Source organism: Cherax quadricarinatus, chromosome 14 (genome assembly GCF_038502225.1).
Source record: "Cherax quadricarinatus isolate ZL_2023a chromosome 14, ASM3850222v1, whole genome shotgun sequence".
In the NCBI taxonomy this organism is placed as follows: Eukaryota; Metazoa; Arthropoda; class Malacostraca; order Decapoda; family Parastacidae; genus Cherax; species Cherax quadricarinatus.
In genome coordinates, this window is record NC_091305.1 from 40,882,701 (window position 1) to 40,907,693 (window position 24,993).

General features: G+C 39.7%; 1 protein-coding gene across 2 annotated transcripts in view; it reads left to right on the top strand.

The window, feature by feature from the left end:
* The window catches only part of LOC128698468 (uncharacterized), a 113,894-nt gene that overhangs the window by 43,260 nt on the left and 45,641 nt on the right, over nucleotides 1–24,993 (top strand). The gene's annotated exons all lie outside the window — the stretch shown is intronic.

Genomic DNA, 24,993 nt, shown 5'->3' on the forward strand with positions numbered 1-24,993 from the left:
CCATCACTTTATCTCAGTGAGATCTCTAACTGGTCCTTTGAGTATTTTATTACTAGTACTTTATACTGATTTAAGCCATGTTACATCACAAATACAACTTTTTGTATGATGTTTTTGACTTTCTGTTGAGGGTATTAGCCATGTTGTTTTATTGGACATCCAGTGAAGTCATCTTTCAACATACTGGCTGTATCCCACCGAATCCAGTGAAGTATGAAGATTTATATTACCTAGTTTCTTGATACTATGTAAACAGTACTTGTATCATATAAGGATAATAGTCCCAGGATTTTGAATCTTTTCCTCATGGAATGCAGCATAAACTTTTGAGGTCCTCGGTTAACATTGGTCCAGATACCTGTAAATTAACTTTATAATAACTTGCCCAGTCTTGTACTGTGCTGATGATCATGAGTGTAACCTCATGAACTAAAGAACTTTATTTTGCATAATGGTGAGTGAAAGAATAAACCCTTAAGGTTTTAATGCTTTCTCATGAAAATAACACAAATGGAAATAAAACCCTCTGAATTGTGACATTTGCACACTGTTGGCATTAATGAATGGTGTTGAATATGGTTTCTTTAGGTCACTGTACCTTTGTGGGAAATAACCAATGTTAAACAAAAAACTAATACCCATCATAATAAGTGTTAAGGGCACACACTGTACTGTCACTCCTTGGGTGTTGTGGGATTAACATTTACACAGTCTTTAGTCCTTACTGTTTATATATATATATATATACAGTGGACCCCCGCATAGCGAATGCCTTGCATAGCGAACAATCCGCATAGCGAACGCTTTGTTCACTAAAATTTTGCCCCCCATAGTGGACAAAAACCCGCTCAGCGACCTTCGTCCGAGACGCGTCCAATGTTTACCAGCCAGCCTCCGCGGTAACATTCAAGCATACACTCGGAATATTTCGTATTATTACAGTGTTTTCGGTGCTGTTTGTGGAAAATAAGTGACCATGGGCCCCAAGAAAGCTTCTAGTGCCAACCCTACACCTCAAAGGGTAAGAATACCCATTGAAATGAAGAAAGAGATCATTGATAAGTATGAAAGTGGAGTACGTATCACCGACCTGGTCAGGTTGTACAAGAAACCAAAATCAACCATCGCTTCTATTGTGGGCAAGAAAACGGCAATCAAGGAAGCTGTTGTTGCCAAAGGTTTAACTGTGTTTTCGAAACAAAGATCGCAAGTGATGGAAGATGTTGAGAGACTCTTATTGGTGTGGAAGTAACCCCAGAAAAAGACTTGCTACCTCAAGTCCTAATGGAAGGGGATTCCCCTTCTAAACACTAACACTCTCTCTCCCCTCCTCCCATCCCATCAATCATCACCAGATCTTCAATAAAAGTAAGTGTCATGTAATTGTGCATGCATTTTTCAGTTTGTGTGTACTAAAATTAACATTTTTTTGTGGTAAAAAAATTTTTTTTTCATACTTTTGGGTGTCTTGCACGGATTAATTTTATTTCCATTATTTCTTATGGGGAAAATTAATTCGCATAGCGAACATTTCGCATAACGACCAGCCCTCTTGCACGGATTAAGTTCGCTATGCGGGGGTCCACTGTATATATATATATATATATATATATATTTATATATATATATTTATATATATATATTTATATATATATATTTTTTTATTATCACACTGGCCGATTCCCACCAAGGCAGGGTGGCCCGAAAAAGAAAAACTTTCACCATCATTCACTCCATCACTGTCTTGCCAGAAGGGTGCTTTACACTACAGTTTTTAAACTGCAACATTAACACCCCTCCTTCAGAGTGCAGGCACTGTACTTCCCATCTCCAGGAGTCAAGTCCGGCCTGCCGGTTTCCCTGAACCCCTTCATAAATGTTACTTTGCTCACACTCCAACAGCACGTCAAGTATTAAAAACCATTCGTCTCCATTCACTCCTATCAAACACGCTCACACACGCCTGCTGGAAGTCCAAGCCCCTCGCACACAAAACCTCCTTTACCCATTCCCTCCAACCTTTCCTAGGCCGACCCCTACCCCGCCTTCCTTCCACTACAGACTGATACACTCTTGAAGTCATTCTGTTTCGCTCCATTCTCTCTAAATGTCCGAACCACCTCAACAACCCTTCCTCAGCCCTCTGGACAACAGTTTTGGTAATCCCGCACCTCCTCCTAACTTCCAAACTACGTTTTCTCTGCATTATATTCACACCACACATTGCCCTCGGACATGACATCTCCACTGCCTCCAGCCTTCTCCTCGCTGCAACATTCATCACCCATGCTTCACACCCATATAACAGCGTTGGTAAAACTATACTCTCGTACATTCCCCTCTTTGCCTCCAAGGACAAAGTTCTTTGTCTCCACAGACTCCTAAGTGCACCACTCACTCTTTTCCCCTCATCAATTCTATGATTCACCTCATCCTTCATAGACCCATCCGCTGACACGTCCACTCCCAAATATCTGAATACATTCACCTCCTCCATACTCTCTCCCTCCAATCTGATATCCAATATTTCATCACCTAATATTTTTGTTATGCTCATAACCTTACTCTTTCCTGTATTCACTTTTAATTTTCTTCTTTTGCACAGCCTACCAAATTCATCCACCAATCTCTGCAGCTTCTCTTCAGAATCTCCCAAGAGCACAGTGTCATCAGCAAAGAGCAACTGTGACAACTCCCACTTTATGTGTGATTCTTTATCTTTTAACTCCACACCTCTTGTCAAGACCCTCGCATTTACTTCTCTTACAACCCCATCTATAAATATATTAAACAACCACGGTGACATCACACATCCTTGTCTAAGGCCTACTTTTACTGGGAAATAATTTCCCTCTTTCCTACATACTCTAACTTGAGCCTCACTATCCTCGTAAAAACTCTTCACTGCTTTCAGTAACCTACCTCCTACACCATACACCTGCAACATCTGCCACATTGCCCCCCTATCCACCCTGTCATATGCCTTTTCCAAATCCATAAATGCCACAAAGACCTCTTTAGCCTTATCTAAATACTGTTCACTTATATGTTTCACTGTAAACACCTGGTCCACACACCCCCTACCTTTCCTAAAGCCTCCTTGTTCATCTGCTATCCTATTCTCCGTCTTACTCTTAATTCTTTCAATAATAACTCTACCATACACTTTACCAGGTATACTCAACAGACTTCTTCTTCTTCTTTCAACGTACCAGCCGTATCCCACTGAGGTGGGGTGGCCCAAAAGAAAAAACTGAAGTTTCTCCTTTTAAATTTAGTAATATACAGGAGAAGGGGTTACTAGCCCCTTGCTCCTGGCATTTTAGTCGCCTCTTACGACACACATGGCTTACAGAGGAAGAATTCTGTTCCACTTCCCCATGGAGATAAGAGGAAATAAACAAGAACAAGAATTAGAAAGAAAATAGAAGAAAACCCAGAGGGGTGTGTATATATATGCTTGTACATGTATGTGTAGTGTGACCTAAGTGCAAGTAGAAGTAGCAAGACTTGCCTGTAATCTTGCATATTTATGAGACAGACAAAAGACACCAGCAATCCTACCATCATGTAAAACAATTACAGGCTTTCGTTTTACACTCACTTGGCAGGACGGTAGTACCTCCCTGGGCGGTTGCTGTCTACCAACCTACTACCTACACTCAACAGACTTATCCCCCTATAATTTTTGCACTCTCTTTTGTCCCCTTAGCCTTTATACAAAGGAACTATGCATGCTCTCTGCCAATCCCTAGGTACCTTACCCTCTTCCATACATTTATTAAATAATTGCACCAACCACTCCAAAACTACATCCCCACCTGCTTTTAACATTTCTATCTTTATCCCATCAATCCCAGCTGCCTTACCCCCTTTCATTTTACCTACTGCCTCACGAACTTCCCCCACACTCACAACTGGCTCTTCCTCACTCCTACAAGATGTTATTCCTCCTTGCCCTATACACTAAATCACAGCTTCCCTGTCTTCATCAACATTTAACAATTCCTCAAAATATTCCCTCCATCTTCCCAATACCTCTAACTCTCCATTTAATAACTCTCCTCTCCTATTTTTAACTGACAAATCCATTTGTTCTCTAGGCTTCCTTAACTTGTTAATCTCACTCCAAAACTTTTTCTTATTTTCAACAAAATTTGTTGATAACATCTCACCCACTCTCTCATTTGCTCTCTTTTTACGTTGCTTCACCACTCTCTTAACCTCTCTCTTTTTCTCCATATACTCTTCCCTCCTTGCATCACTTCTACTTTGTAAAAATTTCTCATATGCTAACTTTTTCTCCCTTACTACTCTCTTTACATCATCATTCCACCAGTCGCTCCTCTTCCCTCCTGCACCCACTTTCCTGTAACCACAAACTTCTGCTGAACACTCTAACACTACATTTTTAAACCTACCGTATACCTCTTCGACCCCATTGCCTATGCCTCCTCTTTTAGTTTATAAACCTTCACCTCTCTCTTCCCTGATGCTTCTATTCTCCTTGTATCCCATCTACCTTTTACTCTCAGTGTAGCTACAACTAGAAAGTGATCTGATATATCTGTGGCCCCTCTATAAACATGTACATCCTGAAGTCTACTCAACAGTCTTTTATCTACCAATACATAATCCAACAAACTACTGTCATTTCGCCCTACATCATATCTTGTATACTTGTTTATCCTCTTTTTCTTTAAAATATGTATTACCTATAACTAAACCCCTTTCTATACAAAGTTCAATCAAAGGGCTCCCATTATCATTTACACCTGGCACCCCAAACTTACCTACCACACCCCCTCTAAAAGTTTCTCCTACTTAAGCATTCAGGTCCCCTACCACAATTACTCTCTCACTTGGTTCAAAGGCTCCTATACATTCACTTAACATCTCCCAAAATCTCTCTCTCTCCTCTGCATTCCTCTCTTCTCCAGGTGCATACACGCTTATTATGACCCACTTCTCGCATCCAACTTTTACTTTAATCCACATAATTCTTGCATTTACACATTCATATTCTCTTTTCTCCTTCCATAACTGATCATTCAACATTACTGCTACCCCTTCTTTTGCTCTAACTCTCTCAGATACTCCAGATTTAATTCCATTTATTTCCCCCCACCGAAACTCCCCTACCCCCTTCAGCTTTGTTTCGCTTAGGGCCAGGACATCCAACTTCTTTTCATTCATAACATCAGCAATCATCTGTTTCTTGTCATCCGCACTACATCCACACACATTCAAGCATCCCAGTTTTTTACATATATATATATATATCTTTCTTTCAACACACCGGCTGTATCCCACCGAGGCGGGGTGGCCCAAAAGGAAAAACGAAAGTTTCTCCTTTTGCATTTAGTAATATATACAGGAGAAGAGGTTACTAGCCCCTTGCTCCTGGCATTTTAGTCGCCTCTTACAACACGCATGGCTTACGGAGGAAGAATTCTGTTCCACTTCCCCATGGAGGTAAGAGGAAATAAACAAGAACAAGAACTAGAAAGAAAATAGAAGAAAACCCAAAGGGGTGTGTATATATATGCTTGTACATGTATGTGTAGTGTGACCTAAGTGTAAGTAGAAGTAGCAAGACATACCTGAAATCTTGCATGTGTATGAGACAGAAAAAAAAAAGACACCAGCAATCCTACCATCGTGTAAAACAGTTACAGGCTTCAGTTTTACATTCACTTGGCAGGACGGTAGTACCTCCCTGGGCGGTTGCTGTCTACCAACCTACTACCTTTAATATATATATATATATATATATATATATATATATATATATATATATATATAAACACACACACACACACACACACACACACACACACACACACACACACACACACACACACACACACACACTCACACAGTAGGTAGTAGGTTGGTAGACAGCAACCACCCAGGGAGGTACTACCGTCCTGCCAAGTGAATGTAAAACGAAAGCCTGTAATTGTTTTACATGATGGTAGGATTGCTGGTGTCTTTTGTCTGTCTCATAAATATGCAAGATTACAGGATGTCTTGCTACTTCTACTTACACTTAGGTCACACTACACATACATGTACATGTTTATTTATACACACTCATCTGAGTTTCCTTTGATTTTATCTTAATAGTTCTTGGTCTTATTACTTTTCCTTTTATATCCATGGGGAAGTGGAATAAGAATCTTTCCTCCATAAGCCATGCGTGTTGTAAAAGTCAACTAAAATGCCGGGAACAATGGGCTAGTAACCCCTTTTCCTGTAAAGATTACTAAAAAGAATAAGAAGAAGAAAATTGTCAAAGTGGGAAGTCGGAATGTGCGTGGATGTTGTGCAAATGATAAGAAAGAGATGATTGTGGATGTTATGAATGAGAAGAAACTGGATGTCCTGGCTTTAAGTGAAACAAAGCTGAAGGGGGTGGAAGAGTTTCAATGGAGAGGAATAAATGGGATTAGGTCAGGGGTTTCAAATAGAGTTAGAGCTAATGAAAGAGTAGCAATAATGTTGAAGGATAAGCTATGGCAGGAAAAGAGGGACTACAAATGTATAAATTCAAGGATTATGTGGAGTAAAATAAAGATTGGATGTGAAAAGTGGGTTATAGTAAGCGTGTATGCACCTGGAGAAGAGAGAAGTGTAGAGGAGAGAGAGAGATTCTGGGAAATGTTGAGTGAATGCGTGGGGAGTTTTGAATCAAGTGTGAGAGTAATGGTGGTTGGGGATTTCAATGCTAAAGTGGGTAAAAATGTTATAGAGGGAGTAGTAGGTAAATTTGGGATGCCAGGGGTAAATGTAAATGGGGAGCCTTTAATTGAGCTATGTGTAGAAAGAAATTTGGTAATAAGTAATACATATTTTATGAAAAAGAGGATAAATAAATATACAAGGTATGATGTAGCACGTAATGAAAGTAGTTTGTTAGATTATGTATTGGTGGAAAAAAGGTTGATGGGTAGGCTCCAGGATGTACATGTTTATAGAGGGGCAACTGATATATCGGATCATTATTTAGTTGTAGCTACAGTTAGAGTAAGAGGTAGATGGGAAAAGAGGAAGGTGGCAACAACAAGTAAGAGGGAGGTGAAAGTGTATAAACTAAGGGAGGAGGAAGTTCGGGCGAGATATAAGCGACTATTGGCAGAAAGGTGGGCTAGTGCAAAGATGAGTAGTGGGGGGGTTGAAGAGGGTTGGAATAGTTTTAAAAATGCAGTATTAGAATGTGGGGCAGAAGTTTGTGGTTATAGGAGGGTGGGGGCAGGAGGAAAGAGGAGTGAATGGTGGAATGATGAAGTAAAGGGTGTGATAAAAGAGAAAAAGGTAGCTTACGAGAGGTTTTTACAAAGCAGAAGTGTTATAAGAAGAGCAGAGTATATGGGGAGTAAAAGAAAGGTGAAGAGAGTGGTGAGAGAGTGCAAAAGGAGAGCAGATGATAGAGTTGGAGAGGCACTGTCAAGAAATTTTAATGAAAATAAGAAAAAATTTTGGAGTGAGTTAAACAAGAAAGCCTAGGGAAAGTATGGATTTGTCAGTTAAAAACAGAGTAGTTGAGTTAGTAGATGGGGAGAGGGAGGTATTAGGTAGATGGCAAGAATATTTTGAGGAACTTTTAAATGTTGAGGAAGAAAGGGAGGCGGTAATTTCATGCACTGGCCAGGGAGGTATACCATCTTTTAGGAGTGAAGAAGAGCAGAATGTAAGTGTGGTGGAGGTACGTGAGGCATTACGTAGAATGAAAGGGGGTAAAGCAGCTGGAACTGATGGGATCATGACAGAAATGTTAAAAGCAGGGGGGGATATAGTGTTGGAGTGGTTGTTACTTTTGTTTAATAAATGTATGAAAGAGGGGAAGGTACCTAGGGATTGGTGGAGAGCATGTATAGTCCCTTTATATAAAGGGAAAGGGGACAAAAGAGATTGTAAAATTTATAGATGAATAAGTTTACTGAGTATACCAGGAAAAGTATATGGAAGGGTTATAATTGAAAGAATTAGAGGTAAGACAGAATGTAGGATTGCGGATGAGCAAGGAGGCTTCAGAGTGGGTAGGGGATGTGTAGATCAAGTGTTTACATTGAAGCATATATGTGAATAGTATTTAGATAAAGGTAGGGAAGTTTTTATTGCATTTATGGATTTAGAAAAGGCATATGATAGAGTGGATAGAGGAGCAATGTGGCAGATGTTGCAAGTGTATGGAATAGGTGGTAAGTTACTAAATGCTGTAAAGAGCTTTTATGAGGATAGTGAGGCTCAGGTTAGGGTGTGTAGAAGAGAGGGAGAATACTTCCCGGTAAAAGTAGGTCTTAGACAGGAATGTGTAATGTCACCATGGTTGTTTAATATATTCATAGATGGGGTTGTAAAAGAAGTAAATGCTAGGGTGTTTGGGAGAGGGGTGGGATTAAATTATGGGGAATCAATTTCAAAATGGGAATTGACACAGTTACTTTTTGCTGATGATACTGTGCTTATGGGAGATTCTAAAGAAAAATTGCAAAGGTTAGTGGATGAGTTTGAGAATGTGTGTAAAGGTAGAAAGTTGAAAGTGAACATAGAAAAGAGTAAGGTGATGAGGGTATCAAATGATTTAGATAAAGAAAAATTGGATATCAAATTGGGGAGGAGGAGTATGGAAGAAGTGAATGTTTTCAGATACTTGGGAGTTGACGTGTCGGCGGATGGATTTATGAAGGATGAGGTTAATCATAGAATTGATGAGGGAAAAAAAGGTGAGTGGTATGTTGAGGTATATGTGGAGTCAAAAAACATTATCTATGGAGGCAAAGAAGGGAATGTATGAAAGTATAGTAGTACCAACACTCTTATATGGATGTGAAGCTTGGGTGGTAAATGCAGCAGCGAGGAGACGGTTGGAGGCAGTGGAGATGTCCTGTCTAAGGGCAATGTGTGGTGTAAATATTATGCAGAAAATTCGGAGTGTGGAAATTAGGAGAAGGTGTGGAGTTAATAAAAGCATTAGTCAGAGGGCAGAAGAGGGGTTGTTGAGGTGGTTTGGTCATTTAGAGAGAATGGATCAAAGTAGAATGACATGGAAAGCATATAAATCTATAGGGGAAGGAAGGAGGGGTAGGGGTCGTCCTCGAAAGGGTTGGAAAGAGGGGGTAAAGGAGGTTTTGTGGGCTAGGGGCTTGGACTTCCAGCAAGCGTGCATGAGCGTGTTAGATAGGAGTGAATGGAGGCGAATGATACTTGGGACCTGACGATCTGTTGGAGTGTGAGCAGGGTAATATTTAGTGAAGGGATTCAGGGAAACCAGTTATGTTCATATAGTCGGACTTGAGTCCTGGAAATGGGAAGTACAATGCCTGCACTTTAAAGGAGGGGTTTGGGATATTAGCAGTTTGGAGGGATATGTTGTGTATCTTTATACATATATGCTTCTAAGCTGTTGTATTCTGAGCACCTCTGCAAAAGCAGTGATAATGTGTGAGTGTGGTGAAAGTGTTGAATGATGATGAAAGTATTTTCTTTTTGGGGATTTTCTTTCTTTTTTGGGTCACCCTGCCTCGGTGGGAGACGGCCGACTTGTTGAAAAAAAAATAAAAAAATATATATATATACACATACATACACATACATTTACATACATATACATACATACATATACATACATACATATACATACATACATATACATACATACATATACATACATACATATACATACATATACATACATATACATACATATACATACATACATATACATATATACATATATACATATACATACATATACATACATATATACATATACATACATATATACATATACATACATATATACATATACATACATATATACTATATATACATACATATATACATGTATATATATATATATATATATATATATATATATATATATGTATATATATATATGTGTATATATATATATATATGTATATATATATATGTATATATATATATATATATATATTTTATTTTTATTATCACACCGGCCGATTCCCACCAAGGCAGGGTGGCCCGAAAAAGAAAAACTTTCACCATCATTCACTCCATCACTGTCTTGCCAGAAGGGTGCTTTCCACTACAGTTTTTAAACTGCAACATTAACACCCCTCCTTCAGAGTGCAGGCACTGTACTTCCCATCTCCAGGACTCAAGTCCGGCCTGCCGGTTTCCCTGAATCCCTTCATAAATGTTACTTTGCTCACACTCCAACAGCACGTCAAGTATTAAAAACCATTTGTCTCCATTCACTCCTATCAAACACGCTCACGCATGCCTGCTGGAAGTCCAAGCCCCTCGCACACAAAACCTCCTGGACCCTCAACCAGCGATATTAATCCGTTCCTGAGAGCTCATCGTTAGTCAAAATAATGGTTAGTCAAGTTAATTTTCCCCATAAGAAATAATGGAAATCAAATTAATCCGTGCAAGACACCCAAAAGTATTGAAAAAAAAATTTTTTACTACATGAAATATTTATTTTAATACACACAAACTGAAGATTACATGCACAGTTACATGACACTTACCTTTATTGAAGATCTGGTGTTGATTGATGGGATGGGAGGAGGGGAGAGCGTTATCTTCTTACTGTTTAGAAGGGGAATCCCCTTCCATTAGCACTTGAGGCAGCAAGTCTTTTTCTGGGGTTACTTCCCTTGTTCTTTTAATGGCACTAGGACCAGCTTGAGAGTCACTGGACTTCTGCCGCACAACATATCTGTCCATGGAGGCCTGTACCTCTCGTTCCTTTATGACTTTCCTAAAGTGGTTCACAACATTGTCAGTGTACAGGTTGCCAACTCGGCTTGCAGTAGCTGTGTCAGGGTGATTTTCATCAAAAAAGGTTTGTACTTCAAGCCACTTTGCACACATTTCCTTAATCTTAGAAGTAGGCAACTTCTTCAATTTCTCTATCCCCTCCTCCGAAGCAGTTTCCTCAGGTCTGCCCTCTTGCTGTTCAAGATGATCTAGCAGCTCATCAGTGGTTAGTTCTTCATTGTCCTCCTCCACCAGCTCTTCCACATCCTCCCCACTAACCTCCAACCCCAAGGACTTCCCCAATGCCACAATGGATTCCTCAACTGGTAGGATTCTCAGGGTTAGCCTCAAACCCTTCACAATCCCTTTTGTCTACACATTCTGGCCACAGTTTTTTCCAAGCAGAGTTCAAGGTCCTCTTAGTCACTTCCTCCCAAGCCTTACCTATAATGTTTACACAATTGAGGATGGTAAAATGATCTTTCCAAAACTCTCTTAGAGTCAGTTGAATTTCTGAGGTCACTACAAAGCACCTTTCAAACAAAGTTTTTGTGTACAGTTTCTTGAAGTTGGAAATGACCTGCTGGTCCATGGGCTGCAGGAGAGGAGTGGTATTAGGAGGCAAAAACTTCACCTTAATGAAGCTCATGTCCCTAGAAAGTCGCTCTGCCAAGTCTGAAGGATGACCAGGAGCATTGTCTAATACCAGGAGGCACTTAAGGTCTAATTTCTTTTCAAATAGGTAATTTTTCACATTGGGGGCAAATGCATGGTGTAACCAGTCATAGAAAAAGTCCCTAGTGACCCATGCCTTACTGTTTGCCCTCCACAGCACACACAAATTTGCCTTGACGACATTGTTTTTCCTGAACACTCTGGGAGTTTCAGAGTGATTCACCAATAAAGGCTTCACTTTGCAATCACCACTAGCATTGGCACACATCAACAGAGTAAGCCTGTCTTTCATAGGCTTATGTCCTGGGAGTGCCTTTTCCTCCTCAGTAATGTACGTCCTGCTTGGCATTTTCTTCCAAAACAGGCCTGTTTCGTCACAATTAAACACTTGTTCAGGTTTCAGTCCTTCACTGTATATGTACTCCTTGAAGTCCTGCACATATTTTTCAGCCGCTTTGTGGTCCAAACTGGCAGCCTAACCATGCCTTATCACACTATGAATGCCACTACGCTTCTTAACCCTTTCAGGGTCCGTCCCGTAGATCTACGGCTTTTTGGTGAGTGTCCAAACCGTAGATCTATGCCAAAATTCTAGCGCCGTCAAATTTAGCGCGAAAGCGCTCATAGGCCTACATGTGAGAGAATGGGTCTGCGCCATGGGTGTGCGCCATAAACAAAAAATCTAGGCGCCTGCATAGCATTGTGGGAACGCCGGCTCAGTCACCCTTGTTCACCATGCCTCGTCGCAAGTCAGCTCTCACTCCCCGGAAAATTGGGACTCTCCTCTTCCTGTCTGATAGTTCTGACACTGATGGAAGTGGAAATGAAGACGAATTCTACGGCTTTGATAAGTTAGTGACCGAAAATAATGACCAGGATATCGATAATAGTGCAGAAAACCCCGACGATCCTCGACCTTCTACCTCTGGTGTGGGCACTCGTGACTCACGGTCAGGTGTTCCTAAACGTAAGAGAAAACTAATATTTTCCCGTGGCCAGGCCTCTGACTTCAGTAATGACGATGATTCTGACGTGGATTGTGATTTTATTGCGCTCGACGATCATTCGAGTAGTGATAGTGAGGAAACATATTCACCAGTGAAGTGTCGGTATGTTCGCCGCCGCATGCGCTCGGGTAGTGTACCCTATGCTGTGCCCAGGGGACGGAGTACATCCCGGAGTACATCCCGTGGCCCTACACCCGTTTTAGGTAGTGATAGTGAGGATGATGTGGCTACACTTGGCATGGATGGGCCACAGGCATCAGTGGATGGTGTTAGTGGGGCTGGTGGTGGTAGTGGCACTGCCATGCGTGACTCACTGTGCCACGCGGGGACCCACGCTGCTGACTCGTCAGTTCAAGGACAAAGCGGAGCGTCACCCACCAGCCCGCCACAACCACCCGTACAACCAGCCTATGATGTCCAGTATCCACCAGCAAACCGTATCTGGGATTGGCAGCAAAATCCCAATTTTGTTCCCAGCCCTCACCACTTTGATGACTCTCAAAGTGGAATTCTACCTACCTGTTCCCTTGGAACCACGGCCAATGAACTGGAATTCTTTGAATTATTCTTTGACCAGCCATTGATGGAAATTATTGTCAGGGAAAGTAATAAGTATTTTCAGTACACCATGGCAAATACGATCTTATCACCACAGTCAAGACTACACAGGTGGAAAGAGACGACTGTTGCAGAAATGTATTTGCTTTTTGCAACAATAATGCTTATGCCTCACGTCTATAAGCATAATATAAAAGCATACTGGTCCACAGATCGGCTAATTTCTACCCCATCCTTCAGTGAAATAATACCAGTGAACAGGTTTATCTTACTGTTACGTATGTTGCACTTCTCTGACAAAACCAGGCCTGACAGAAGTGACAGGTTATACAAGATTAGAAATGTTTTCATGTATCTCAAACAAAAGTTCAGGATATACTTTTATCCATTCAAGAATCTTGTAATTGACGAGTCTTTGATTTTGTTCAAAGGTAGACTGTCATTCAAGCAGTATATACCGAGCAAGAGGAACCGCTTTGGTATAAAATTGTTTGTACTCTGTGATTGTGACAGTGGCCTGGTGTTGGATATTGTTGTATACACGGGTAGTAAAACATTGAAAGATACCAAGATGTTATTGGGTATATCAGGTGACGTAGTGAGAAACATGATGGCACCTTATCTTGGTAAGGGCCATACATTATATACCGATAACTGGTACACAAGCCCATTACTCAGTGATTTCATGCGAGTGAACAAGACAGATGTGTGTGGCACAGTGCGTTCTAATCGTAAACATATGCCCAGGCTCAACGCAGGTGTTCGTGGTGATGACGTGCAGGTGTTTACTGCCAATGACATCATGGCATTACGGTGGCATGACAAACGAGATGTCACATTGTTGACAACCATTCACCGTAATGAAATGCAAGACAGTGGCAAAGTTGATCGAGTGACTAATGAACGTATTCGAAAACCAGTGTCAGTGATTGATTATACACAAAACATGCGCTTGGTTGACAAGTGTGACATGCAGATTGGTTTTGTTGACTGTGTTCGTAAGAGTTACAAGTGGTACATGAAACTTTTCTTCCATCTCATGGACATTTCAATGCTGAATGCATATAATATGTACCAAATAAAGACTGGTAACAGACCACCGTATGGTGAATTTTGTTTGTCTGTTGTCAGACAACTCATAATGAAGTACCAGGTAACAACACCTGCAATACAACATGGTCCTCGAATTCATCACGACATACCCAAGCGTTTGAGGAGAGAAGGTGATCATTTCATAATACAGCTTCCTTCAACTCAAAAGAAATTTGCTCAGAAGAGATGCATTGTCTGTGCACAAACAAAACGACGGCAACAAAGACGCAAAGACACTCGGTTTATGTGTGAGGTATGTAAGGTGCCTCTGTGCATGGTGCCTTGTTTCAAGGAGTTCCACAAGCTCCAGCAGTTCTAAAACCATGTCCAATGATTGTAAATATGTAAATATATGATAGAACATTAGTATTATACAATATTTGTGCATGTTTATTGTAATAAACAACAGTGGTAAACAATAATATGATAACTTTAGTGCGGTTATTGTGTTCAATACAGTGAGTTTATATATATCAATTATATACAGTATTGGTCTCTCAGGCCCCAAATGTTAGTAGGAATAGAAAAAAAATTGGAAAAGAAAAGAAAAAACAACTAAAACAACAAAATAATATAGTACGCGTATGTGGAATTCGTCGATGTTGCCACCACCACATCATTTTCTATAAATTTCTTGGCACTGTATCTCGGTAAGTACTGATCAGATTCTAATTTTTTTTGTTTTATTACCTTCACAAAAATATGCTCTTTAATTCTGTAAGAAAAAATAATTTTTTTTTTTTTTTTTTCAAAATTTTTTGGACACTGGTGCGTGACTTCAGATTTTGGCCTTGGACCCTGAAAGGGTTAAGCGCTAGTTGAGGCAAAATTTTTGCGTTTAAATGAATCGCTAGTCAGATTTATTGTTAATCGATGCAATCGCTAGTTGAGGGTCCATTATGTATATATATATATATATATATATATATATATATATATATATATATATATATATATATATATATATATATATATATATTATTTTTTTTTTTTTTTTTTTTTTTTTTTTTTTTTTTTTTCAACAAGTCGGCCGTCTCCCACCGAGGCAGGGTGCAAGTATATGGAATAGGTGATAAGTTACTAAATGCTGTAAAGAGCTTTTATGAGGATAGTGAGGCTCAGGTTAGGGTGTGTAGAAGAGAGGGAGAATACTTCCCGGTAAAAGTAGGTCTTAGACAGGGATGTGTAATGTCACCATGGTTTAATATATTTATAGATGGGGTTGTAAAAGAAGTAAATGCTAGGGTGTTCGGGAGAGGGGTGGGATTAAATTATGGGTAATCAAATTCAAAATGGGAATTGACACAGTTACTTTTTGCTGATGATACTGTGCTTATGGGAGATTCTAAAGAAAAATTGCGAAGGTTAGTGGATGAGTTTGAGAATGTGTGTAAAGGTAGAAAGTTGAAAGTGAACATAGAAAAGAGTAAGGTGATGAGGGTATCAAATGATTTAGATAAAGAAAAATTGGATATCAAATTGGGGAGGAGGAGTATGGAAGAAGTGAATGTTTTCAGATACTTGGGAGTTGACGTGTCAGTGGATGGATTTATGAAGGATGAGGTTAATCATAGAATTGATGAGGGAAAAAAGGTGAGTGGTGCGTTGAGGTATATGTGGAGTCAAAAAATGTTATCTATTGAGGCAAAGAAGGGAATGTATGAAAGTATAGTAGTACCAACACTCTTATATGGATGTGAAGCTTGGGTGGTAAATGCAGCAGTGAGGAAACGGTTGGAGGCAGTGGAGATGTCCTGTCTAAGGGCAATGTGTGGTGTAAATATTATGCAGAAAATTTGGAGTGTGGACATTAGGAGAAGGTGTGGAGTTAATAAAAGCATTAGTCAGAGGGCAGAAGAGGGGTTGTTGAGGTGGTTTGGTCATTTAGAGAGAATGGATCAAAGTAGAATGACATGGAAAGCATATAAATCTATAGGGGAAGGAAGGAGGGGTAGGGGTCGTCCTCGAAAGGGTTGGAAAGAGGGGGTAAAGGAGGTTTTGTGGGCAAGGGGCTTGGACTTCCAGCAAGCGTGCATGAGCGTGTTAGATACGAGTGAATGGAGACGAATGATACTTGGGACCTGACGATCTGTTGGAGTGTGAGCAGGGTAATATTTAGTGAAGGGATTCAGGGAAACCGGTTATTTTCATATAGTCGGACTTGAGTCCTGGAAATGGGAAGTACAATGCCTGCACTTTAAAGGAGGGTTTGGGATATTGGCAGTTTGGAGGGATATGTTGTGTATCTTTATACGTATATGCTTCTAAACTGTTGTATTCTGAGCACCTCTGCAAAAGCAGTGATAATGTGCGAGTGTGGTGAAAGTGTTGAATGATGATGAAAGTATTTTCTTTTCGGGGATTTTCTTTCTTTTTTGGGTCACCCTGCCTCGGTGGGAGACGGCCGACTTGTTGAAAAAAAAAGCTATATATATGTATAAATAAATATATATATATATATATATATATATATATATATATATATATATATATATATATGTATATATATATATATATATATATATATATATATATATATACATGTATATATATATATATATATATATATAAGTTTTTCTTCTTCTCTTTTTTAGTAAATGTCTACAGGAGAAGGGGTTACTAGCCCATTGCTCCCGGCATTTTAGTCGTCTCATACGACACGCATGGCTTACGGAGGAAAGATTCTTTTCCACTTCCCCATGGACAATAGAAGAAATAAAGAGGAACAAGAGCTATTTAGAAAAAGGAGAAAAACCTAGATGTATGTATATATATATGCATGTGCGTGTCTGTGAAGTGTGACCAAAGTGTAAGTAGGAGTAGCAAGATATCCCTGTTATCTAGCATGTTTATGAGACAGAAAAAGAAACCAGCAATCCTACCATCATGCAAAACAGTTACAGGTTTCTGTTTCACAGTCATCTGGCAGGATGGTAGTACTTCCCTGGGTGGTTGCTGTCTACCAACCTACTACCTACCTTCTGGCAAGACAGTGATGGAGTGAATGATGGTGAAAGTTTTTCTTTTTCGGGCCATCCTGCCTTGGTGGGAATCGGCCAGTGTGATAATAAATAAATAAATAAAATAAATATATATATATATATATATTCTTTCTTTCAACATACCAGACGTATCCCACCGAGGCGGGGTGGCCCAAAAGAAAAAACTAAAGTTTCTCTTTTTAAATTTAGTAATATATACAGGAGAAGGGGTTACTAGCCCCTTGCTCCCGGCATTTTAGTCGCCTCTTACAACACGCATGGCTTACGGAGGAAGAATTCTGTTCCACTTCCCCATGGAGGTAAGAGGAAATAAACAAGAACAAGAACAAGAACTAGAAAGAAAATAGAAGAAAACCCAGAGGGGTGTGTGTGAGTGTATATATATGCTTGTACATGTATGTGTAGTGTGACCTAAATGCAAGTAGAAGTAGCAAGACATACCTGAAATCTTGCATGTTTATGAGACAGACAAAAGACACCAGCAATCCTACCATCATGTAAAACAATTACAGGCTTTCGTTGTACACTCACTTGGCAGGACGGTAGTACCTCCCTGGGTGGTTGCTGTTTACCAACCTACTACCTAGAATATATATATATATATATATATATATATATATATATATATATATATATATATATATATATATATTATATATATATATATTTATTATCACACTGGCCGATTCCCACCAAGGCAGGGTGGCCCAAAAAAGAAAAACTTTCACCATCATTCACTCCATCACTGTCTTGCCAGAAGGGTGCTTTACACTATAGTTTTTAAACTGCAACATTAACACCCCTCCTTCAGAGTGCAGGCACTGTACTTCCCATCTCCAGGACTCAAGTCCGGCCTGCCGGTTTCCCTGAACCCCTTCATAAATGTTACTTTGCTCACACTCCAACAGCACGTCAAGTATTAAAAACCATTTGTCTCCATTCACTCCTATCAAACACGCTCACGCATGCCTGCTGGAAGTCCAAGCCCCTCGCACACAAAACCTCCTTTACCCCCTCCCTCCAACCTTTCCTAGGCCGACCCCTACCCCGCTTTCCTTCCACTACAGACTGATACACTCTTGAAGTCATTCTGTTTCGCTCCATTCTCTCTACATGTCCGAACCACCTCAACAACCCTTCCTCAGCCCTGTGGACAACAGTTTTGGTAATCCCGCACCTCCTCCTAACTTCCAAACTACGAATTCGCTGCATTATATTCACACCACACATTGCCCTCAGACATGACATCTCCAATGCCTCCAGCCTTCTCCTCGCTGCAAAATTCATCACCCATGCTTCACACCTATATAAGAGCGTTGGTAAAGCTATGGTCTCATACATTCCCCTCTTTGCCTCCAAGGACAAAGTGTTTTGTCTCCACAGACTCCTAAGTGCACCACTCACTCTTTTTCCCTCATCAATTCTATGATTCACCTCATCTTTCATAGACCCATCTGCTGACACGTCCACTCCCAAATATCTGAATACGTTCACCTCCTCCATACTCTCTCCCTCCAATCTGATATTCAATCTTTCATCACCTAATCTTTTTGGTATCCTCATAACCTTACTCTTTCCTGTATTAACCTTTAATTTTCTTCTTTTGCACACCCTACCAAATTCATCCACCAATCTCTGCAACTTCTCTTCAGAATCTCCCAAGAGCACAGTGTCATCAGCAAAGAGCAGCTGTGACAACTCCCACTTTGTGTGTGATTCTTTATCTTTTAACTCCACGCCTCTTGCCAAGACCCTCGCATTTACTTCTCTTACAACCCCATCTATAAATATATTAAACAACCACGGTGACATCACACATCCTTGTCTAAGGCCTACTTTTACTGGGAAATAATTTCCCTCTTTCCTACATACTCTAACTTGAGCCTCACTATCCTCGTAAAAACTCTTCACTGCTTTCAGTAACCTACCTCCTACACCATACACTTGCAACATCTGCCACATTGCCCCCCTATCCACCCTGTCATACGCCTTTTCCAAATCCATAAATTCCACAAAGACCTCTTTAGCCTTATCTAAATACTGTTCACTTATATGTTTCACTGTAAACACCTGGTCCACACACCCCCTACCTTTCCTAAAGCCTCCTTGTTCATCTGCTATCCTATTTTCCGTCTTACTCTTAATTCTTTCAATTATAACTCTACCATACACTTTACCAGGTATACTCAACAGACTTATCCCCCTATAATTTTTGCACTCTCTTTTATCCCCTTTGCCTTTATACAAAGGAACTATGCATGCTCTCTGCCAATCCCTAGGTACCTTACCCTCTTCCATACATTTATTAAATAATTGCACCAACCACTCCAAAACTATATCCCCACCTGCTTTTAACATTTCTATCTTTATCCCATCAATCCCAGCTGCCTTACCCCCTTTCATTTTACCTACTGCCTCACGAACTTCCCCCACACTCACAACTGGCTCTTCCTCACTCCTACAAGATGTTATTCCTCCTTGCCCTATACACGAAATCACAGCTTCCCTATCTTCATCAACATTTAACAATTCCTCAAAATATTCCCTCCATCTTCCCAATACCTCTAACTCTCCATTTAATAACTCTCCTCTCCTATTTTTAACTGACAAATCCATTTGTTCTCTAGGCTTTCTTAACTTGTTAATCTCACTCCAAAACTTTTTCTTATTTTCAACAAAATTTGTTGATAACATCTCTCCCACTCTCTCATTTGCTCTCTTTTTACATTGCTTCACCACTCTCTTAACCTCTCTCTTTTTCTCCATATACTCTTCCCTCCTTGCATCACTTCTACTTTGTAAAAACTTCTCATATGCTAACTTTTTCTCCCTTACTACTCTCTTTACATCATCATTCCACCAATCGCTCCTCTTCCCTCCTGCACCCACTTTCCTGTAACCACAAACTTCTGCTGAACACTCTAACACTACATTTTTAAACCTACCCCATACCTCTTCGACCCCATTGCCTATGCTCTCATTAGCCCATCTATCCTCCAATAGCTGTTTATATCTTACCCTAACTGCCTCCTCTTTTAGTTTATAAACCTTCACCTCTCTCTTCCCTGATGCTTCTATTCTCCTTGTATCCCATCTACCGTTTACTCTCAGTGTAGCTACAACTAGAAAGTGATCTGATATATCTGTGGCCCCTCTATAAACATGTACATCCTGAAGTCTACTCAACAGTCTTTTATCTACCAATACATAATCCAACAAACTACTGTCATTTCGCCCTACATCATATCTTGTATACTTATTTATCCTCTTTTTCTTAAAATATGTATTACCTATAACTAAACCCCTTTCTATACAAAGTTCAATCAAAGGGCTCCCATTATCATTTACACCTGGCACCCCAAACTTACCTACCACACCCTCTCTAAAAGTTTCTCCTACTTTAGCATTCAGGTCCCCTACCACAATATATATATATATATATATATATATATATATATATATATATATATAATATATATATATATATATATATATATATATATATATATATATATATATATATATATATATATATATATATATATATATATATATATATATATATATATATATATATATATAAATAAACTCCAACTGTCTCCCAGTGAGGTAGGATAACCCAAAAGAAGAGGAAAGTTATTCACCATCATTCATTCAATTACTTTCTTGCCAGAAATGTGCTAACATCATAGTTTGAATATCCCTCCAAACTGCAACATCCCTAACCCTCTTTTAGCATGCAGATACTGTATTTTCCTCCTCCAGAACTCATCAGTTTCACCGGTTTCCCCAAATTCTTTCATAAATGTTACCTTGCTCATACCCCAACAGTACATGAAGTCATAAAAACCACTTGCCTTCACTCCTGTCTAACATGTTCACACACATTTGCTGGATGTCTAAACCCCTCACACAGAACTTTCTTTACTCCCTCCCTCCTAACCTTTCCTAGGATGACCCCTATCCCACCTTCCTCCACTACAAATTTATAAACCTTCCAGGTCATCCTATTTCATTCCATCGTCTCTAAATGTTTGAACCACCTCAACAACCCCTCTTCAGCCCTCTGGATAATACTCTTAGTAACTCCAGACCACCTAATCTCCAAGCAGCAGATTTTCTGCATTGCACTTAGGGAATGTGTGAATAATAATGGCAGTCCAAGAAGAGATTTAGGGAACTCTTAATCATGATTGTTTTGCATGGGTGATGTTAACAGAACAAGGAACTTCCTAGCAATTCATGAATTTATAATTTTTCTACAAATTGGATATTGATTAATACTTTTTGAATGAGTAGGCTTGCTCTTTTATTATTACTACTGGGGTGCAATGCACTACTTTTGGTGCATGCACTATAGATTGGCTGTCCCTGATTTAGACGATCAACTGGGACTGACTGGTTGTGTTGCCGTGAGCCTGGATGTGTTGCCGTGAACCTGGGTGTGTTGCCGTGAACCTGGGTGTGTTGCCGTGAACCTGGGTGTGTTGTTGTTATGCAGGCTACTACATTAATGTGAAGATACAGTGGTACCTCGGGATACGAACATCTCAAAACTTGAACAATTATGTAAGTGTATTTATGTAAGTGCTTTTGCAAGTGTATTTTTGGGGGTCTGAAATGGATTAATCTAATTTACGTTATTCCTCATGGGAACAAATTTGTTCGGTATCGGCACTTGAACAGCCTTCTGGAACAAATTAAGTTTGTTTCCCGAGGTACCACTGTAATTTGTTTAGTGTCACTAGTGTCAGTACTCGCGTGAAGTTGGAGATCTATTACGTATCCAACTGGCCGTTTAATTCGTTTTCATCTGACCATTATCTGACCGCCTGTTACATGTCCGCCTAAAACATTATCCCCACAATACACCTTACATTACAGTGGACTCCCGGATTATGTCGTCATTGGAATATGTAATGTTCGGAATACAGTGGACCCTCGGTTATCGGCCATTCCTGTTATTGGCCAACTCGGTGATCAGCCGGTTTTTCAGCTCCCAGTGATCGGCCTTTATTTTGGTGATTGGCTTTTTCGGACGTGTCCGTCTGCCGGCTGAGGCCACTTGCACGTCAGTTTGCTGTGTCTTTTGGTGCGTGAGGAAGCTTCTGCTCATACATCCAAACGTTTCGCTTGTTTTCCATTTTTTTTGTGGGTTTTTTGCAGTGCAACTGTGAAATAAGTAACCAGCCATGGCTTCAAAAGAAGTTCCTAGTAAAGTTCCTGTGGTAAAGAAAGTGAGAAACACCATGGAATTTAAGCATGAAGTGTAGCAGGCATGCAGGGAGTGTAGCAGGTATGCAAGGAGTGTAACAGGCATACAGGGAGTGTAGCAGGTATGCAGGGAGTGTAGCAGACATGCAAGAAGTTTAGCATGCATGCAGGAAGTGTAACAGGCATGCAGGAAGTGTAACAGGCATGCAAGGAGTGTAACAGGCATGCAGGGAGTGTAGCAGGCATACTGCAAGTGTAGCAGACATGCAGGAAGTGTAGCAGGCATGCAGGAAGTGTAACAGGTATGTAGGAAGTGTAGCAGGCATTCCAAGAGTGTAGCAGGCATGCAGTAAGTGTAGCAGGCATTCCAGATGCCAGCATTAGTCTTCAATAAAGGTATGTAATACTGATTTAATTGTTAAAAAAATATTTTTTGGTGAATATTTTTGTCTGGAACAGATTAATTGTAATTACATTTATTCTTATGGAAAATATTATTTTGGTTTTCGGCCATTTCGGTTTTAGGCCGAGCTTCTGGAACGGATTACAGCCGATAACCAAGGGTCCACTGCAAGTAACGTTTTTTCATCACAATATTGGCTCAGTGATTGTTGCTGAACTCGGTATAAGTCATTTGTCCAGAATGTGTCCATGCGGCCTGAGCGGCCCCGACTCTCCATGTACAGCCAGTGAGGACGATCCCACGCCTTCATACGATATATTTTGTATTATTCTGTTCTTTTTAGTGCTTGCGACTGCTAAATAAGCCACCATGGGCCCAAAGATAGTTCCTAGTGCCAGCCAGCCCTTTAGTAAAGGGCTGAGAGAGAGAGGGGAGAATGTGCCTTTTTCAGTGATTCTGTAGTATGTACTATTCTAAAGCAGCAGGCGCCAATAAAGGCTATAGTGTCAGCCAGCGATAAAGTGTAGCATTAACGGTGTAGCAAGTAAGTTAAGCGATTAATCGATAGAAAAGGGACAGCACGAAACTGACTCCTCCATTGTTGTTGGAGGTATATAGGGCTACTGACTAACACCGCCGCCTCTACTGCTGCCTTCACCACTATGTAAGGCTTATCTTTCAGTGCTCCTTATACACCCAGCAGCAAACAACACACCACCACTCGTGACATTCTTAATGCCATATTTTATTCATTCTAGAATATGTATCATGTTTCTGTGTTATTAATATTGTTTATTATGTCATATTACATGAATTGTGCTGGATAAATAACTTATGGAGCTGGTATTAGTGTCATATTAAAGGTCTATCTTGTCCTGTCTTCCAACACAATTCCTAACATATAAAACAATATAAACAATAACAATATAAAAGAAACACTACCTGTTTATAAATTCAAGTCTCTTCTCAAAGATCACTTACTCACTCAAAACCAAATAAATACTGAATAACTGAACCTTATAAATTGTATATCTTAAATGTTTCTCACAATTATATCACATAAATGTTAAACCTAAAACCGAATCTAACTTTATTATTTTTTAAATACACTACCTAACAGAATCCTTCATATGACTGAATGCAACCATATGACCTGTCTTTGTAATACTCACTTGTGCTTTATAGTAATCTGTTTACATTAATGTTTTATCACTGATTTCATCATTGCTTAGTTAATCTTAAGTTAATTTTAAGCCAGCCCGTAATGCTATGCATGGTATAAGTGACTTTGGCATGCTGCTCTTATCTGTATTTTTTGTACCTCTGTATGTGTGCTCAAATTGGAAATAAATAAATAAATAAATAAACATACACCAGAAACAGACCTCTCTGGAGCACTTTTCTGAGCGACAGGGGTCCAGTGACTCAAGCTGGTCCTAGCGGCATTAAAAAACAAAGAAGGGAAGTAACCCAGGATAAGGACTTGGTACCTGAAGTCTTTATGGAAGGGGATTTCCCTTCCAAACAATTATAAACTCCTCCATTCTCTCTCCCCTCCTCCCGTCTTCCATACATCACCATGTCTTCAATAAAGGTAAATGTCATCTTCTTGTTGTTTTATTCTTCATGTATCATTGTTTTCTGTGTAGGTAAATGTATATTTCATGTAGAAAACATTTTTTTAATACTTTTGGGTGTCTGAAAAGAATTAATTGGATTTCCATTATTTCTTATGGGGAAAATTAATTCGGAATTCGTCATATTCAGGTTTAGTCACTCTCTCTGGGACGGATTAATTACGAAAACCGGGGGTGACTTTGTCAATGGTCCAAGTCGGACCGAAACGTCGTCGTAAGCTTCTCTCTTTTATGTGCGGGTTATTTGTGTACCGGGGGTGCACTGTATATGCAAATCATCTTCACATTAATGCAGGAGCCTACATAGCAGTTGCCATGTGCCAGGGTGTGTTGTCAGTGATTGTCTGTTTACAGAATTTGTGTGCTGTGTGTGTCTTTATTTTGACAATTTTCCAAAGTTTCAAATTCACCACTCACTATGGATAAGGAAAAAAAATATTTGAAGGTAAGAAATGTGTGTACTTTCATATCTTTTTTTTTTTTTTTTTTTTTTTTTTTTTTTTTTTTTTTTTTTTTTTTTAGGCCTAGCTCTATTACACACTTAACCCTTACACTGTTGGTGCCGCAGTGCTATGGCTTACAAGTCACTGTTGGTGCCTTAGTATTATGCCAAAATTCTAGCGGTTTCAAATCTAGCGGGAGAAACCTGG